Below are 21599 nucleotides of genomic sequence, written 5' to 3'. Positions count from 1 at the left end.
TGGGGTGTTTTTTAAGGAAGGAAATGACCCGGCATTTCATCGCTAGCATCACCGAAAAAAAAATCATCACTTATAGAACGATCGACTGAAATTTCTACTTGTGAGGGATATGGATTTCATTTTGAAACACACCTGCTACTAGTATCTGGACAGAGAGAAGGAAAAAAAAAAACGAAAGTAGAAGACAGAACGCTGTGATATGCTATGGGCCAGAGGACACGTTGGCTGTAGTGTAGCTGTATTCTGTACATAACAAGAGTATGGCCGGGGAATGTATTGTTTGTGTTTGTTTGTTTGTTTGCTTGCTTGCTTTTATTGTAGTCTGTACCGTGCAAAATAGCTGTTGGGTATACACATCGTATGCATGGTTGTATCCTTTAAAAGATGCCACCATTTTTCCTGTGCTGTTGCTGCTTTAATTTTATGCGAATTTCATGGGGGGAAAAAGGTGAGGAGTAAACTCCATAAGGGTGATCTTCTCTAAGATTTTGGATTTAGTTCTCTTTTGAAGAAAATGGAATTTAAAACTGTGCTTCTATTTCACGTCAAACTCTAGTCTTTATCAAGAATAGAGACAAAGAACAAACTGTGTTTTTTATTGTTTTTTATCACCAATGTCACATTCTTAGGATCATCTATAATCAAATTGTCAGCTGATTAGAGACGTATCTATCGTTTGATAACACACACGTGATTTTGCTGACAAATTGGACATGTAACTTCTTCACCCATGTATAAAGCTGACTACATTGTACGTGCTAACACGGCAATCATATTGAAGGGTAGGCAAACTGTTTCCTGGCGACTTACTTGTGTACGATTTGCTCACGCATCCGATTTATCCTCCGAGAAATACAACCCTGCGATCAATTCTGAGCTAAAAGAAAAAAAAAATACATCTAATGGCGTAAGAAAACCAACGACAGGTCACATCAGAAGGAGAATATAACCGTGGGCGCCGTTGCGTTTCGCTAAAATATTCATACGTTATTTGAATAACTGCAGTCTCAAAGGGCAAATTAAGATTTCATTCTGCGCGTTCCGTTCTTCCCAAGAATGGGATTAACTGTGGGATGTTTGTTCGCCTCTCGGATTTTTTGATGCCGACTCGAGGACTTTTTGTCTAAAAGAGGAAATCGCCGATCTCCGCAGATTCAACTCCTTCCTTTGACGAATGCAATGTGTAATCTCCGTCCCTGCCAGACGCGTAACACTTCAAAACTATGGCCGCGGGACAAGAATAAAAGCTGGGCCAAATGAAGAAGAAGAAAAAAAAAGCCCTCCCTTGCATCACAGGAAGTCTGATAAGATGCAGCTCCTGTCTTCCAAATGAATCTCAAGGACTTTTCATATGATCGATTTAGGCCTTGCTCGCCAACTACAGTCGGAACAGACACCAAAATGCCGGTAGAGGAAGAATCCCATTTGTTTACCATCGGAACAGACACTTATAATACGGGGAATGTCCGAGGAATAACCCCCTCTGCCTTACTATACCATACACCCTTGAACATGATGATTGATTATGAGGCTTTGTTTTTATTGTCCAGTGATGAAATTTGGGTACTCTTTGCAATTTTTGTCCTCGGTCACATACACTCTAATTAAGATACATTGTCGCTTAAACCGTCGATATTTAGGCTGCACGTGACACTTTCTCTCGACCAGCTTCAAATTGTGTAAAGGGGATGGTACAGTTTCGGTTGAGATGGAACTACAGGTTTCCAGCGTTTTCTTTTTTTTACGTATTTTATTTTTAGGTAATGAGAAACCTCTTATGAAATGTATAAAGAGCATATAATAATTGTCTATTGAGAGGAATTCAAAGTTTCATTGATGAAAATTGGTTTTGAAATGACTGAGATATCCAAAACAAAGCAATCCTAGTAAAAGGTGAGACCCACTTTTTATTAGGATCGCTATGTTTTACTTTGGGTTTTTTTTTTTTTTGGATATCTCAAAACCAATTTCAAAACCAATTTTCATCGATTGAACTTTGAATTCCGCTTAGAATCATATGCTTTTAAGCATTTCATAAAGTGGCTTCTAAGTGACTTGCCAAAAGTTAAAGGCTGAATCCTCACCTCAACCGATACCATCTCTTTAAATCTGACAATTGATAAATTAATTGATTGGATTGGATTGATTTATCGCCTTGAATAAACGAAAAAGCAAGGAAATGAATGCAAAATACGCGTGTGTCTTATGTTGGTAATGTCCTTAAGCACGCAAAAAAAAAAAAAATAAAGAGGTGGACACATCAGAGGTGTAATCCCACTTAAAATCCAAAGACAGTGTCAACTTCATTTTCCCGTAAAATAATAATGTATTGTTGTAGAAATATTATTATTTTTATTGTGTTGTATGTCTTTCAAGTGTTCTCCTTTGTTATTGTTGTTATAAGCTTCGACAAAGTCATGATGTACATTGTACTACATATCTCTGTGCAACGTGCACTGACCGTATATGATTCTCTAATACTACATTATCCTTACTACAAAAAAATAAATTGCTTATCTCCAACGTCGAATATACAGAGTGCAAGTTTATTGCGGTTAATTGGAGGCAAATGATATAGCTACCTCGGCAGTCCAGCATGCTTTATTTTCTTTCAGTGTCCTTGGACAACGGTCTCGGGCAAGCGAGAGTAATTAGTCCCGGATAGCATACAAGTTGGAGGTCGTCACTAATCAGTTCTCTGGCAAAATGCGAGACAACATTTTCCATGGCATTACGCCACCATGCGCAGCACGGCAGTCAGCCTGTTTATAAGCACACTAAGTGTTCGGGAGCGCCCACCGGCCATCTCGCTAAACCAAGCAGGTTGAATGCAGAGCTAGAATCTGCTAAAAAGTCGGTATCACTGATGTGACTCGATCGACCTTGACTCGTCGTGCCGCATAGGTTCCGTCCCGTTGATCAGCGCAAACTTTGTCTCCTCTAATGATGCGGTACTTTTACATCAGCCTTAGATGAGAGCATTCGAGAGATGTGCGTGGTTACAGGTGCTGAAAGGTGATTTGTTTGACGATTCATTCATCATAATCAGTCTAACTATTATCATTTTTACCTCTGAGGCGCCTCTGATTGGTCGCGTGAGTTGAGAGGTCAGGTCCTCGCAGCTCCCGTGGTACACGCATCTCAGATAGATAGATGACCGGGATAAGAGACGGGGAACTGACAGGTTGATTCCACCCACGTTGTACTGCTTCAACCATGGAGCTACAACACACCATCAAACCCAAAACCAAGTATCACGTGCGAATAGAGTTAGCGCGGCAAGTGTGAAAATGACATGAGACCTGTCTGTGATACCCCTGAGTGGAACTAGCTAGCGCTGGTGGGTGGTTTGATAGGCGATTGATTCATCCCGTTGTCGGTGGCCGCGCCATGACACGCTTCGGCAATCGCCAACCACGTACCGAGGTACGTAACGAAAGCCAGCCGACGAGCATCTAATCATGCCAGACCTATACATTCATCTCCCTTTCAGTCGCAATCCAATAGGACACGTCAGAATAGACTCCAATCAGACGACATGTGGCTTAACGTAAGAAGATTATGGCGGCCAAACTGACACGGCTCACACGAACAGTTGACATTGAAATCTTCGTTGAAGTCCTTGGCTTATCGACTGCTACAATAAATGCGATTGCCTCGGTTTCAGCACGGAATAGAAGCGTATGAGGAGGTATATATACTGTCATGTGAGAGAACGAAATCAATGGCAGATCCATTCTGCGCGTGTGTGATATAGAAGAGTGAGGGGGAAGTATTTTGGTAGATTTGTCACAAGATAATTCTAGGAATTCTATGAGTTCTCTTTGAGTTGGATTAATAACAATTTAGGAACAAAACATACTTATGGGCTGTGATAGCTGAGAACGATGCCTTACAACGATGAACTACACCATCGTCTGAACAACAATCAGACATATATCATATATATATATATATATATATATATATATATATATATATATACATATATATATATAATAATGTATAATAGCCTAAAAGAGTGACATTTAAGAGCATTTTAAAGGGTTTATCATAAATGAACATAATAGACGATGTAATCTGGTGGTGTAGAGAGATATTTTTCAATTATTATGCATGTAAATCTTCCTACAGCTTGAATCAAGGCTATTGAAGGCGCTGCTATTGACGCGCGCTATTTCTGTCCCATCCCCGTGCATCAACCGACCCACGTCCAAGGTGTTGCTGCCTTGATTAAAAGCGCGCCAGGACTGATGGTAATCATATTTCCGGGATAATGTTTCTAGTACCACGTCTTTCGAGGTATGAAACAAAAGACGCGGTCTGTTTGTTCTCCGTACTCGTTGTCTGCCGAAGTTCTTATGATTGACATTTATTGCTCAATAACTTTTAGTCAGCCAATACCGCACGACATCACGTCGGGTGCGTCGATGTCCCGCGGACTTGACAACCAACCTCCAATTAACATTCTCAATTTCATCAGTTGTCATACGTCATTGTCATCTATCAGTATAGGAGTTCACTTGTGCTTTTATGTGAAGCTTTTAGATTTTTTTCTTTTCTTTTTGAAGGGGTGGAGAACGGAGATGAGCAACCAACGACCTTGAGATCTCGGGAGCGAAAGATCATGACCATTGGGAGTTATTAACCCTTCAAATCTCGATAACCATTAGTCACCTAATACAAAGTAAAGGTTGTCGTTTGTTTCTGATCTAATCTCATTCACAATTCATGCTGTGATTCCGTTGAGCTTTACTAGCCATGGGTGGATGTAAATTCATTTTAATAACATCACAGTGGGGGAAGGGGGATATCTAAATGTTTGAATTGCTCATGCAAGACTGTATTATCGCCTTTACGATGATTACTCGTCGCCATATTATTCTGCAAAGCACAAATGACACTTTATACTCGTTTAGGTAAATGTTTGGCGCATTCTAATCCGATTGGATTGCTGTACAACTGCGGCAAACCCGCCCGCCTGCACCGCATTACAGCGGGTGCACTGATGAATGTTGATCAACACCTACTTCATCCGCAATGGTGGTAAATTGATTTCACCTTTCGGTACTCCGTTATGCATACGCAATCGCGCTCCGGCGCATTACTCCACCTCATTCTCTCTAAGCGGGTTCGCCATCGAGCTTATCATTATTTTTTGAAGGACACGCCGGGAGAAATCACCTCGCAATTTGGCGATCGTAATATCGGAAGTACTCTCTCGATGAATTCGGAATGTCCCGAGGGTGGAATAAGCTCATTGTGCTTTTGTGGCTAATGTGTACACCATTTTCTACATCGTAAAAAAACATGCCCTACTACCTGTGGCGTCCAGTGGTATGTCTCGACGAAAATACACATACTTGTTAGTTGTCGTATGTACACACAACCACAACAACGTACATTCACTAAAGAACAGCATCGTCTGGATCACTCCCTTTCTTGCTCATGGCGACAGGACTGGAGCGACAATGGAACATCTAGCAGGATGTTAATTTATGAAATTTCTACAGGTGTAATATCGGCGCTCACGAGAGCGCGAGCACTCATGGCCTTCAAATGAAATATGCCAGATTCCTGGTTGTATTGTTGCAGTGCGGGGCACAAAGGAGCAATTATTGGATTGATCCCCGCAGCGCTTTAATTGTGGAGGGGTAAATAACGGCAGTAAGATAATAATATGGCGATAAATGAAACATTATCATTCTTGCAGAGAGACAGACGGTTAACGAAGGGGCAGGAATACGAGACTGATATGGAGCCAACGTAATTAGGCATGTTGTTAAATAAATGTATAAATCACATAACACGTATAGTTTAATGATTACTTATGCTAACTATAGAGGACAATCCAATCTATGAGGCACATGCCTTTAAGCACTTTCAAGTTATCTATAGGGTACGGCAAAGTTAAAATGCATTAAGGGCCTACACTGAATTCCAGTTCTGAAATTAGGTTGTTGTTTTTTTCCCAACGCGTCTGTTCATTTCACCTAAAGGCACATCATGTTTTCATTTTTTATACGCCCGGATATCATTACTTTCACATTTGAGGCACAGAAGTTTCACTTCATCAAATATTTAAAACACGCATATACATTTTTCATGACGATAACCTGCATCACGATGTACCTCTTGACTGATAAGCGTATCGAAAAATGTAAGTGTACCCAGCGATCAGGTAGGTTAACAATGTCAGTTTTTAATTAAGTCATGGCATTGTGCATATTTACCACATTACCTTTCTTTTTCTTCAATTGGTTAGGCATTTCACCCGTTTCTATTGGCGACATAATGCATAAGTTTGCCAGCAGTAATAACTCATAGAATTCATGCTGAAACAAAGAATAAACTTGTGTAGTCCACGTGACCAGAATGGCAAATTACACTTGGAGGAACATCCACTTCATTATTGCTTTGCTTTGAATGCATTAACACATCTTCTTTTTTTATTATCATCGCTAAATATTAGGCTTGAACGAACGATTTGTTGCTGTCAAGTGGAAGTGCTGGAAAGTATCATTTTTAAGAATTACATGAATAACCATTTCGTGACAGATGCTTATCTCATGACTTTATAAACCAACATTCCTGTTAGCACAAACGAATTTTTTTTCTATTTTTTCATTTATTTATTTACTTTTATTATTTTTCTTTTGCTCACCCGCAAAGTGCAACTTCAAACTGACTTATTCCGATGATTGGAAAGGCGGAAAACATCTTAAGCAAACAACAATAACAACAACAAAAGAACACAACTTTGATATTATTTCTCGTCAAGTTTGACCAACTATTCTTTTTCGATGTTTTCGATGCATGTGATCGAAAAATTCAAAGTGCGTTTTAGTGGAAACACATTCCATCTATACATGCGCTCAATCAGCGGGAAAGGGATTAGGGATGATGAACGAACAGAGTCGAGGGGGGGGGGGGGGAGGTGATAACGAACAATCAGTAAAATTACACAGAATTCCCGCGTCGTACTCTTTTCATCCGTGTATTTGGTGGCCAGAACTTGGGAAGTGCAAACAAGAAAGTCCCGACGGACGATTTTGACTCACTGGTGCGCGGATAAGCGGGATTTCTTCAAATCACTTCGATGCGCGTCATAATCTTCCAGCGCTGGAGAGGCGAGAGTGACAGGGGGCCGAGAATAGCTGGCACTCTCCAAAATGGCGGACACTAATCCTCCAACAGAATGGTCCCAAATGGACCCCCTTTATCGGTGGAGGGTTCTTTCTAATAACTCTTCGAGTTGAGAAAGAGATAATAGACAAGAACAAAGATAAGATAGAGTGAGACAAAAAGACAGGGGGAGAGACAGACAGACAGACAGACAAATACAAGGAGAGAGAGAGAAATACAATAGTGTTTCTTGTTGACCGTCAAAATTCCAATTCATCTATATATCTCCGCTCCAAAACATCATTGAGTTTATACACAGTACAGTTATAGTTTGCATGAAAATACATGGTTTAGTCGTACAATCATGAGAAGCACAAACCTTTGAAAACGATCCCTGGACAGATGCCAAAATGTAAAAATATGTAATAAATTGTAATAATAATATTGATTAGTTGTTGTGCTTTTTTGACAATGATTTTCATCTTCTTTCAGTAGCCAATTAGCTTCACGATGATTGGTCGAAGACAAGGTTTTTATGTAGCAAAGTGTGGCATGAGCGAGCAGACATGGAACCAGAATTCCGAGTGCGATGGGGTCGATCCCATATCTTTCACCAGATCCAGGGATACGCCCAATTTGGATGGGATGACCTCGGAAAATCGCGCGTCAGTATCCACCGCCCCCCCCCCCCCCCACTTTCTTCTTCTTCTTCCAGGCCGACGATCAGGAGGCATGATCGTCGCGAGTGTTGCTCCAAATATGGAGGTACCTCCTTGCTTGAAGTTGTCTATCGTGTTCTGTATAGCTGCTGAGTTTTTCGTTCCTAGTGAAGGACCCTTTCCCTAAACTGTTACACGTTTTTGTTCTTCTCGTCCCGGTGTCTTTTCATCTCAAAAACTTCTCCTTGCACTTGTGTATACTTGAGAGGAGCTAATTGAATCCAACTCTCAGTAACATTACCAACAATGCTCTGCCATAAAGTCAATTAAATCTTCGTTCTTCACTAGATCAGTCATCTCTTGAGTGCCAACAGCTACTTTTTGTCTGGTAGTAGTATCCCTAAAGGCCAATACAGCAGTCCTACTCGTTGAGGTACCATTAGGCATCATACAATAATATAGGCCTAAACAAATTAGGGCAGGTCCGCTGCTAAGCTGGGAACACAAGAGAGCTCAGGAGAAAGTTTTGCTTCGAGAGTTTTCGTTTCAAAAAGGTTAAGTTGTGGCTGAGTCTCACATTATAATTACAGGATAGTGTGTATAAAAAAAGTTTCAACTCGTGGGACTGAGAGAAGTAATGGTGTATCAAAACTCACTAGAGAGCCATATTTCCAATCCAAATTTACTCCAAGCAAAACAAATACAATTTTGTCCAGGTAGGTTGAGTGGGTATACCTGAGAGTCTGTTCAGTATAATTGGGCAATAAAGTTGAGCAACTATGGATTTTTTCAGAAGCAATTTGAAATAAGTTTCACGGAGTACAGTGTACAACACGACACTCCGTCATTACACACGAAACACATTGATGACTAGAGACTAAAACTACAAAAGAACAAAAGAGTCACATGTATTGTGGAAGCCGATTATCCTGATTAATGGTGGCTATAGAGAAAGCATGACAGAGATGATTAGCTCCGCATTAGCCGCGCTTGCAGTTTAACCTACGCTTGTTAGTAGTTATTTATGAGGTTTGGTCCCAAGGATAACATACTGTGAATAATAGAACATCTATTAGGGCCACTTTCAAGTGACGCAGCCAAAATGGAAGGCGCTGCATCCCTCAGAAAATAGGACAAACTGCCTCCTCCCTAAAACGTGTACGTTTTAAATTGAAAAACAAAACAATGACACACACACACAAAATCACTCCATCAATAAATACCCATTAAAACTACTTCAATACTAGGCATGTTTTCGACTTTTGCGAAACTTTACCTGGGCCTTATAAGATATTAAAACATTGATATACAATAAATATGTCCAGCTCCTCCAGCATGTGCGATTCAATGATTCAAATTAGTCTCATGACATTTATCATCAAAACATCATGAAGAGATTTCTGCAAGCAGCCCCACTTTACGAAGGTTAATGAGTTGATTGCATATTGATAGAGGAACCCCATCTTATCACGAGAAATACACTAGTGTAGACGACCCGACCCTCGAACTCGCTTTAAAGATGGGAAATGGAAGATAAAATAGAAAATAAAACCCTCTTTTGTACCATAATATGTGGATTGAGGGACTGGGAAATACGGCAATATTAATGCTTGTAGCAAACATCAGCGGAGTTTGAGAGAAATCGGGCGACCTGTTGTGACTATAATATGCATTTTATAAAGTTTCGGTGCAGCCATCGCTGGATGTACTACGTCATTCTGTGACGTCACACATGGACAACAATCTAAAGAAAATACAAAGAAAATTCAACATATTTTCTAGCACCAATTGACGTGTCTCTTTAAGAAAGCAGAGGGAATATTATTCCCGGAAGAACATTCCCATTATATAATATACGTACGTCTGTAACAAGTCGAGGGAATGTGCACTTTTCATAAAAATGAACTTTTGCGGAATTCTCTCTATGTTTTCTTTATAGCGCTGTCCACGCGTGACGAAACAAAATGTTACAGTCTTTCTCATCCAGCATGACTCTTCAACGGATTGTTCCATTCCCTCCAAGTTCGCTGATGTGATCTACTAAAATTAAAAATAAAACAAATATTTCAGTTTCATTTTTCCCTTTAAACATTGTGCAACTGTCGCAGCTGAAAACACGGCGAGCGCAGAAGAAGGGAGGTGAACACGAAACAGGTGAAGTCCAGGAAATTTCCCACTGGAAAGCAAAGTACCGTTAAAACAGTGACAGATATTCCCATGCCTGGTGGCGTCAACAATCAGAACGAATGATTTCTCATTTCTGGTCATATTATTCGGATCGTGTTCCAGCACACAAAGCTGTTAGAATTTTCTCTCTCATTATTTTTTTTTTCACTTAAATGCCATCATAACTCGAGGTTGGAAATAAGGACGGGGTGATTCGAAGTGAGTACGCTGGACGCAGATGATCATTGCTTTAGGGCTCACTGCTTGTTTGGTAAATAGTATCATCTCCGGCAAAGACTGTTAAAAGATATCCTCTTGAAATGTCCAGGGGAAGGGTGCGTTGATCACGTTATTTCTTAAATAAACCAACGTCAAAGTGACGGAGTTCTGGCATGGGAAGGCAAACCCGAAAACCTTCGTCGCACATCTGCACCATTCCTCTCTGAGGTTTTGAATTAAGCATCAGCGATGAATCATTGACATAAATGACGGAAACAACACCATCACATTCTAATTATTTTCGGCAGAGCTAGACGTTGATAATCAGCCAAAATTGTGGTTGAATTCCCAGGCGAGAGGCGAATCTCTGTGCGAATAATTACTAGTCACTCAAAACTTGCCGTGATTGTTGATGTTGCAATCATGGATACGTACCTCGGCAAGTATCTACTATACTATTACACGTCTAAGGTAACAGCAGCCTCTCCTTTGATTGGAACTTAATAAAGCGTTCTCCTGGTGGGAATGGAATTTAATTTATGCTCAAATAAGAAAACGCCATCTTCTCGCGGAGATAATAACACTCGTATAAATCGATAAGACAGCGTTGCAGCTATACAGGAAAAAAAAATGACTGTCTCTGGCGGTGAATATTATTTAAGATACACAGGTAAAAAAACAAAATCAACCTTGGCTACTTCGTTTCGTGCACTGCGCGTAGAGGCGTCCGGGGAATAATGTACTGCACATTAAAGCACTTACACTTCCGCCAAAATAAATCTAATAACGCGAAAACATAACCATTCGTTTGATATGCCTCGATCACTATTGACTGCCCTGCATATGATATGTTGTATTCATTTACATTTGTAACAGACACAAACTAATACAGAAGTTCTTGGTCGTCTGAAGAATAATTTTGCTCCATACATCCACTGAAATACATGTGATGAATCCAGAATCAGGAATGTGTATACTTGCATAATACGTCGGAAAGCGCTTTGAACATGAATACGTGATGAATAGTTTTTATGGAAGAAGCGAGAATTCGCATACTATCAAGAATTATTATAATTATCGCTATACCTGTAACCAATCTCTATCATCGCGCAAAGACAACACATGCCATTTCGAGATGACCTTTTGATTAGTGATTATTGCTACAATAAAGCCCTCCCTGCTCATTAACCCCTTGCTCCCTCGTTAACCACGCCCACTACCACTCCTATACTCCTCCCACCTCCCCCTCTACCAACGTGCACCAATTACTGCGGCTACTAGTAGCTTTCTATGTCGTGTGCTATTGAATCAGCTGTGGAATCCCAGTATCACACTATAAACTAATACACGCATAATTTATATCATACTCGGGTACATGCAGCCCTACTTTTGCTTCATCGCTAGCTTTCTAGCGCAGTCTAGTCTCATGTCATACTGATGAACAACCATCATGATGATGAAGAAAGATGGAGGAGGCAAAAGATGAAGATGAGGAAGAAGAAGATGCTGCTGATGAAGATAGTTGAGTAAAGTAAATGAAGATGAAGATGGGGCTGGTGAAGATTAAGCCGTGGGACTGTATTAACAAGACAGGTCGGGAAGTATTACATCTTAATTCATCATGTACACCATTTTCATTTTGAATATGGAGATCAAAATCTTACCTCGCGCAGTCGGTCTCACTACCTTCTCAAGTATTTCCGCATAATCCAAACCTGGGAGGTACTCGTTAAAATCCTTATGGGTGACATTTAGGCGAAAATCCTGCCTCACTGTGGTGTAAACAGGGCCCGTCATAAAGACTGTGTCGCGAATGTTATTATCTCCGTCGTGGTAGAGGAAGATTCCCCTGGTCCACTCATAACGTAAAAATATTTGGCCCACGAAATTGCCGAGTTTTTGGTGCGGGGGCATAACATTTGTGAGGGTGACGTCGAAAGGGGGTTGGAAGTAACCCTGGGCCTGTCCCCCAGCCGTGAGCTGGGGCACGTTCCAGTGAGCCGCGAAACGGCCGACGGGGCTCACCGCGTACTCGCACACCGGGCCGAAGAAGGCCATGACTCGGTGTTTGATGAATATGTCGGCGGCCGCGAGTTGGGCCGTGTTCGTCCAGCAGTGTGTGTCGTCGACGTGGAGGACGATCGTGTGGTTCGTGATCAAAGTCTCCTGCACTTTCTCCACGGCAATGCGCATGGCTGGCATGACCATTTGGAGGTGGTAGGGATAATGTCTGCCTTCGGGCAGCCACGGCGTCTCGCTCTTGACAGAAGGCAAGGGATCCTTGGGCAGCATGACAGAGAGGTCGATCGTCTCCCCATCTGGGAGCCCTACACATTGCACCATTGAAAAATATTGCGACAACACAACCAAAGCAATCCATGCCGATATCATACACTCCCGTCTGATACGAGCTCCAGCCATATCCATTTTCTGTACAGTGAATACAATGCAGCGCTGTAATGAGACTCTTTCTGCAGCTTCTTCTATACAATCGGTACGAATCGGCTGAACTGCAGGCACAAACACTGGTCACTGCACGCTTGACCGCCCCAGTGAGAGTACCACTGTCCGAGACCACTGGAGGCTTCTTCACACTGATGTCCGTCCGGTCGACATGTGTCGATACGGAAATAGTGCTACCGTAAACAAAGTTAGCGCGATGGTAGCATGCCTACTCGAACTTTTCCATCCGCTCAAACCACCGACTGCAGCGGGATGGAAACAATCACGCTGTGATATTCGATCCAGTGATGAGAATGGATGAAATACAATTTGGGCAGCATTGACACTCCGGAGCTAAATAGCAGGCAAAGCCCGGTAGATAGATGGAAATATCCGCGTTGTGCCTGCCCAACAGAGAGCTCAGGTGGCTGAACACGCCGTGGTAGCGGTATTCACGGGTATGAGAGACAACCTTACGAGAAGAGACAGAAAGAGCGGTAGCATAGCAGAGAGAGAGAGAGGGCGAGGGGCGTATTACCACTCGTGCTAGTTGGTGTGTGTGAGCAAAGCGGTCGCGCTGTGAATGACAGCGAACTTTTATCGCCGTGCTGCTGGCTTGATACGTCGCCCGTTAAATACTGCGGAGTAAACGCTACCTGCCCCCCCCCCCTTTTTCTGCGGAATGCACTCATAAAATATCCGCGTTTCAATGTGCTATCAAAACGAAAATGTTCTTAATCTCATATCACATAGTCAAAACCCGGGTCAGTTTCCGGTATGTTTGGCCTTAACAATAACAGGGGAAATTGGTTGATAGTAGTTTGTGTGTAATAACTCGACTGCGAAGTTCGTAGGAACACAACGCACGCGGCAACATGTTGCCACGCGCAGGCGCACAGGATGCCCGCGGCACACAAAGTTGAAATGCACTCGCCGAGAACTTGCGACGATCTCGTTGCATTATCGATATCAGGTCTGCTCGCCTGCACGGTTAACCTCACCATTGATTTCCGCCCGCCTTTGATGGGATAATGATGTAAAACATCCTCATTTCTGCCATGCCCCCGTGTCATCGATCACCGAGGCACGACATGGGCCGACACTGGTGTCGGAATATATGAATACTGACTTGTGGAATCTCTCTTTACTTTCGATCTGACATCAGACGCGAATTTCGCTCCGTTGTCTGATATTGTGAGCGTTGATGTTGTTGGTGGAGTTGTTGACTTTGCAGGAGGCATTATCTGTTACTCGAGAAAAATGCAAATTCACAGACGGGAGTATCTCCTTTAATTTCACGCCGTGAAACCTCAAAGGACCATAGAAAGTCCTCTTCGTGGAGGCAGAATTAAATGAAGAAGAGTAAGCTGTGTATCATGTCGAAAATAATTAACAGAAGGTACATTATATAGGTACACAATGTCAAAGTCTGATCTACTTTATCTGGCCTATCAATGTTTTCGCGTAGTTCGTATATATACGCGACCGCGGAGTCACATACTCACACACACACACACACTCACGCACACGCACGCGCACGCGCGCGCGCAAACATATGAGAAACGGGACTTGGATGAGGATGGGACAACACCCACCCCCTCCCCCCCCCCACACACACACGCAAGCACGCACTCACATACATCCACTTTTTCCCAAAACGAATATCAACGGCTAAAAAAAGAAAAATGATCGCTGATTACCCCCCCCCCCCCATTACGGATGGAGTTGATGTTGCCCCTGGATCCCTCAATAAAAATACAAACAAAACATAAAACTCTTCCGCGACCCTAGTAGCATCCACACACTGGCACACACATGCACGCAAGCGCGCACACACACAGTCGGTTGGATCACACGCTGTAAGAAGTCTGGAGAGGCGTGTCTACTGATTCGAGGGCCACGAGCGGATGTCAGCTGATTGAAATCATGGAAATGAATGGTGTCTGGTACTCAGTAAACTTCGGCTTTCATCTCTCTACCCTGCACTTGCATGTCTTAGTGTTTCTGTTTTGTTTCTTTTTTCGTTTTGTTTTTGTTTTTGTTGTTGTGTGTGAGTGTGTGTGTGTGTGGAAATCGCGAGGAAAGATGGTCTGTTTCCATAAGAAATTACATTCTAAGAGCTATGAGGTCAGCTGAAATGTCTTGAGATAAGTAAGTGGTCAAACCAGGGCTATAGAATCCTGCTGCTAAAAATGAAAACTGGCACATCGTGAACGATTCTTGAAATGTCGGAATGTAAAGAGAATCTTGAATAAGATGAGAATTAAAAAAAAAAAGAAAAATCACTGAACATCAGAACACAGTTACGGCCAAATCATTGAGAAAGTAATGACGTTATGAATCAGTTACCCATGATAGCATGACGCCGGCCCTTGTAATTGCAGAGTTTCCTGCGGTCATGTGACCGAAATCTCATTATGAGTGGAATTCATTATAAGCCTATATACCAGAGTTGGAGAAAGTATCACTACTTTAACCTTTTTTTCCCCATAATGAAAACTTTTGATATGACTGTTCTCAACATACGAGACAAACTAACCAACACACATACACGATTTATTCTGAATTTTCGTTGATCTGTTGTTTGATTTTCATTCATCATATTAACCACATGTTTTCTTCGTCATATCGTAAAGATATAACTTTTCGAAGGTGATCAAAGATTTGCTGATACATACAAAATGTCATTACTCTCTCACCTCTAATTGTTCCTTAATTCATGTCGTTAAGATTTGTGATCCACCTCTAGATCTCTGAAACGAACTTGATGATATTTTGACAAAATTTCTACGTCCTATCATAGATCAATAAAGATGAATCTGAATCTGAATCTGATAATAATTGTCGGTGTGATCGAGTATTCGACCCACGGCATCATGTCAAATAACAGTTGTACATCAACAATGTCTGAAATTTCAGCCATCCGCTCATCTGTAGGAAATTAATATGATTATCTTGGACTTCTTCAAAGACAGGTCTGCCGTGTGACCCAGGCTTTAATGAAAATAATTTTATGATACGTAACTATTCCGAGCAGCTAGAGGCGAACCAGTTTACCAGGCCGACCGGGGACATCCCTTCCAAAGGTAATTGAACGTTTTATTATCAGCTAAACACACACACCATGGACCTACTGTAGGTCCATGCATGCATACACACACATACATACACACTTGAGACGAATTTTACAATAGATATCAGACGCGTTGATAGGAAGAAGGGTCTCAACCCTTTTGACACGAATGTGCGTTTGAGCCTCATCACTAGGTGTTAATAGCATTATCGGGATACATGTATTACTGTATCATCTCAGTAGAACACTTTAAATACAGTTTGGGCAAAGGCTAAAAAGCCGGGTTTCATGGTCTCTGCACAGAATGAAGAACTACTTTGAAAAGCTCAGAGCCGTGGGGGTGGCTGGTAGGGGAGCGGATAAGCCTCTTGGTAATCAAATCATTGTAGTGTGCATGTGCTTGTATTGACTTGGGCAGAAAAAAACAAAATGCCAGAATGATAACCTTTGGTTCTTCGCTCACGTCTCGAACGTTTTGTTTGTTAAGGCATGTTACGCGCCGCGGGCTTCTTAGCGTGGAGGCCAATATCCGTTTTAAGTGAGGTATTCAGGATTTCCATTGGACTAAAACGAGATCGAAATGACGCAGTTTCTACGAGTCTTCTACATACCAAAGTATTGCTGGGTACTTCTGTAGCGGTCATGGGCAGGTAGGTATCGCGCGTCGATGTCAAAAGATTGTCTGACCACCGGTCAAGTACAGTTTAAATCTAGCACAATGTCCTAACACATTGTTACCTCTTCATCAGGTAAGGTTAGCAATGGTTTGTAACGATCATTCGGTGCCGTTAAAGCTTCAGGGCTAAAACCAAATGATATTAATGACTTTTGGTCGTCAACTGGTCTGTAATAAGTAAATAATTTGACAGTGAATGAATCAGTTAATGATTAGGCTAGATTGATAATTGCATTGTACAAGCGAGCGCACACACATACACACACACACACACACGCACACACATACATACAAACACACACACACACACACACACACACACACACACACACACACACATATATATATATATATATATATATATATGATACATATTTACATATATATTGATATAAATATGTGTATATTTTACATAAAATTCAATCCAATTTTCACATCTTCAGTGTTATCTACAGAACTGCAACAGTCGCAGTTACGGGAAGATCCACCAAATTGTCGTTCAACCTATACGCGAACCATGAACCATCTTGGGATGATAAAGAGAAAAAAAAAAGAAGAGCAAGAGAAAGATAAAGTCAAGCAGAGAGAGAGAGAGAAGGGGGGTTTTATGTATCTGCGAGGGAGCAAATTTAGTGCGGTCACTGCCCATCAACCGGACCATACACGTTTTTTCTCTTCTCAGGTCGACCGGTTCAAGTGGTTGTCACTTTAAAGGGAGCATCACCCTGTAGACGATTTAAAAATACCATTTGTTGTTAGCTGTTGTTGTTGTTGTTTTTTTCTCTCTCTCTCCCTCTTCCCAAAATGATCCTAGCTCCATAGATCCATTTTGTTACTGGAAAGTTGGAGTTACCTTGCTGGTTTCAACTGGTACCAGTTGAAACCATTTAAGACCAGTTAAAACCAGTAACGTCCAGTTAAAAATGCTTACTGGTTTCTACTGTTTTTTTTTTTGACCTGGGATATCCAGTTGTAATGTGAATTGTAGAGTGGGGTTAATGTTCGTCAGACTGGAAGGTGCTTTACATGATGTCCTAGCAGTGATGACAAAATTAATCGTATTCACGACACGCAGCAGCAAATGACGATGTAATGTGCTGATGCTATCTTGTCTACCCGATCTAATTCAACATTGCTTTCGTTATGTTGTATGATTTAAGCATTCATAATGTGCACAAAGTCTACACCCTAACCGTCTTTGATTATTATTGTCATTGCCTGGTGGCCATCTGTAACCAACTGGTGGCCACCATCACCAAAGTACTTTTGACGATATATATAAACAAGCTGCCGATAGCAATTACAGAGTTAATGAGGTATGGCTGGTTCATTGGTTTTTTTCGCTCTTGGTCGGTAAACAGATTTCTCCAACACTTCAACCTTTGACCTTGGCACTGTCTTTAAGGCTGCCAAGTTTCGTTCAAGGTAACCATTACGTGACGTCACAACATAATGTTGCCATTGTCAGTAGTATGGTTGATGTCTGGAAGGAGATTAAAACTCCAGAGTGTGCCAGGCGATTAAAAAAAAGATAGAAGTTAGGAGACAAAGCAGTAACATTTCAAAATCCTGAAAATTGTACATTAGCACGAGTGCAAAATAGCCGCAATAGAATTTCGTTGGCCGGCAGCATATGCCATTTTCCCGTGTTGACATTTATATTTTTAAATGTCTAGACGTATATGATAATGTAGTTTCTTGAAATAGACATGTGATATTTCCATTTAATCCATCCAGAAGGAATCAAGCCGGGGCTCGTGATTAACATTAAGCTATACAGCGACGACCGATGAGTAGTTACCTGCAAAAATACAGCAATCAGGCTGCACGTCTATGCAAGTATTCATGGTGGCATAAATTAAGGTCTACCTAGATTCAGTAGATTTTTGTTAAGTAGGTATAATGGCGATGTCTGTTATGCAAAATCCCTGGATACCGCGAAGCGCTTATGGAGGAAAAGGCGAGGGAAGGATTGGGGGGGGGGGGGGGGAGTGAATTGTAATCATGTATACCGGTGAGGGCGCACAAGGTTGGTTGTCGGGTACGATTATGCTAGCTGCAGGCATATACGTAATCACACTAATTCATCATTTGACTTCCCATTACCATATTGAATCGATATTAGCCCTATCGAGCTGAAGCTCGGCTCGCCGAGCGGAAGCAACGGGGATTTCTCTCTCTCTCCCGCCCTTCCATTCCGATGTGATGATATTGCCTGGTGCTATCAGGCGAAGACCGCTCAACACATGAATTACGATTCATTCGCTGAACGTTCATTAGAAAAAGTGGCTTCCTCTTTTGTCGCTCATGAGAAAATAAACTTGAATCTAGTTCAGCGACAATGATGTGGATCAAAAAAAAAAATGAGTGTGAGGGAATAGATGAGGAGAAAGCCATTCTTGAATTTGATGATAATGTGGCGGCTAAATGCAGCTTTGGCCATTATTACGAACGTTCACTCAGCAATAAAGACATAAAATGCCTGAGTATCGACAATGAAGACTGATCGAGTTTATCTCCCGTTCCCGTAGACTAATTACCTTAGGCCCGCATACGTTATATTGGCACTTGCTTCGGTCAGGAAAGAAGAATGGAATTTGTTAATGATACACGTATGAAATTTGCAGTTTACTTTAAGTGACGAGCGTGTGTTTCGAAAGAAGTTGTTGTGAAATTATTTTCTGAACCCAATTAACAACGTTCACTTCCATTCTTGAATACTTGGACTTGAAGAAAATGGAAGGAAGTAGGAATGCAATACCTGATAAGAGTTGCTGAAGTGTACCCAGATTTTGAAGATTTTTTTTTTCTGTCGCTTTTCTAGATCTTAGAATGGTAGCTTTGTAAATACAGGGTACATCGCAGAATACTCAAAATGACATGGCCGGGTTGTGATGGAGCCATTCATGAAATTTTCTCGAGCTAGAAAGCAGCGTGTCGCGGAATCAATAACCTGGAAGAAATTTCACACACACAAAAAAACCAACATCGGACTATCTAAACGTAACAGAGAATCATACTATTTACACCGTGCGCTGTCTCGTAAGTATGGGTCATCGTGACACTTCCGAATATACATTCAGAAAATGATATTATCATTGAGATATAAATGTATTCATTACTATGTGTGATAACCAACATAATATCTCTATGGTGCTTTCATCCTTGAACGAAAAATGAAATATATTTTAAAGGAAGAATTTAAGTGATGGCACAATATAAGTTCGTCACGTCATTGGCTATAGAGGGAAATGGTTTGGGTCATTTAGTATTACGGCCTATTTAACAAGTGATTGCGCCCTTTGGTCATTTATGGCTATTATATTTCCTGGGATCTTGTGACCTTGGTTTGGACCAATTTGCATTTTGAGATTCTATGAAGTCTAGATGCCAGACGGATATGCGGGGACCTGCCTCGTTACGTCACCTTGCTATATGATATTGACGATGATCATTATCTCGGCTGTATCTCGGCTGCAAAGTCTATGCATTCCATCATCAGTGTCGGCACTGAATTCGATATGATAACGGAGATATTGATATGAGGATGATGTTTAATACGGCATCATTAACGACAGACATGAAAACATAATCGTGACCAGGCAGACAGTCCACTGGGTAGTTTGATGATGAATTTAATGAAAGGAAGATATTATTCAGAGGGGTGAATGTTCAGGTGTGAGTTTCTTCAGTTTTTCTCCCTCGACAAACTAAATCTGTTAAGATCACAACTGCTGATCTGTAATTAACAAACATGTCGGAAAAAAGGAACCAGTGGGACTCGAACTTGTCATCTACTGCTTTCCGGGCAGCGACACTACCACCAGGCTGTCCCTGGTTGCCGGCAGTGACACGATGAACATGGAACAAATACCCAAGCTCCGAAATTCCGACATTGTTATGTTAAGTAGTCCAAGGCGGACAAAGCATAGGATAAATGAAAGAAAGATATTATTCATAGGGATGAAGGTTCAGGTGTGAGTTTCTTCAGTTTGTCTCCCTCTACAAATTAAATTTGTTAAGATCGCAACTAACGCAACTAACAAATCAAATTTGCAGAGGGAGACAAACTGAAGAAACTCACACCTGATGAAGTTAAAGTTGTTTTCTAACACAGGACAGTGAATGCAGACTTAAGTAGAGAGATCTATCTCCTACCAGCATTTTCTCGCTAAGGCCACAGTACACGTCTAAAATGGTCTACAACGAAACCACTGTCGATGATACAAATGACTCCATATGGAGAAACGAAATGTATACCCGTCGTCACAGCGTTTGGAGAGATAAGTTTCCGGCATAAGTAATGTTGCAAGCTCGACCTTTCCTTTCGCGCGTTTCAATAACGCCCTGTACATTTTGCACAGGGCGTGGGTTAGAATAATCCGTGCCGACGGTATACAGGTACTCGCACTTTTCGAAACGACTACCTGAACACGGTCGGCCTCCGTCCCTCTTCTGATCTCAAATCCGTTAGCAATACATCAGTGACTTAAATCAGATAGATTATAGATGTTTCTCTCTGGTGGCATTTAAATGCTAGCACGTCCCCCTCGACTGTAGATCCTCTTCCGTCATAACGCATGGGGCTACAAAACAGCGCCATTACAGCTCCAGATGTCAAATGCCCTTATCGCCGCCATCGAACTTATAATACGTGTGTCGAGAACTATATAGTGCGCCGTGAAATGAATATTCCGAGTTTGTTTTGGAGATGGTTAAAAAACCTTCGGGGGCTTATTGGTCCTGGAATGCATAAACTACAAACTAAATTCCTACCATAGATATTACAATACTCGCATGCTTCTGGAAAGGCAGTAGGGTCACTAAATTGACTCTGGACAAGGATGTCGGGGGAATCTATAGACACACGATCCAAGCAGCATCCTCGAATCACTTGCAGATAATTAAATCCCATCCATTTACACACAAGACCAGACAAAGAGAGTGAGTGAAGAAAAGAAAAATTAGTTGCGTATATAGGTTTTATTGCTGTTACGACCTTCATGGCAAATCAGTTCATAAACCTGTAGTGTAATCGTCATTAATACATAACATCTCCATGATGACGCAACCAATACGTATGTACTCAAATAATCACCGGTAACTGCAGGATGAAAATAAATGCGTGAATGAATCTCAAAAGATTTTTGCAGCCATCTTGTGCTCCAAAGAGATCTTTCAGATAATTCGGCTAAACCCTCTCTGAACCAGTCTATGAGAATAACATTGTATGATGATA

General features: G+C 41.5%; 1 pseudogene; it reads right to left on the bottom strand.

The window, feature by feature from the left end:
- The window catches only part of LOC139743335 (atrial natriuretic peptide receptor 1-like), a 248041-nt pseudogene extending 234019 nt beyond the window's left edge, over positions 1–14022 (bottom strand).
- Positions 14023–21599: the final 7577 nt, after the last annotated feature.

This window comes from Diadema antillarum, unplaced genomic scaffold, assembly GCF_040938485.1.
Source record: "Diadema antillarum isolate AM-2024a unplaced genomic scaffold, OU_Dant_1.0 seq00001069_RagTag, whole genome shotgun sequence".
Lineage (NCBI taxonomy): Eukaryota > Metazoa > Echinodermata > Echinoidea > Diadematoida > Diadematidae > Diadema > Diadema antillarum.
This window is presented reverse-complemented; position numbering and strand designations above follow the sequence as displayed.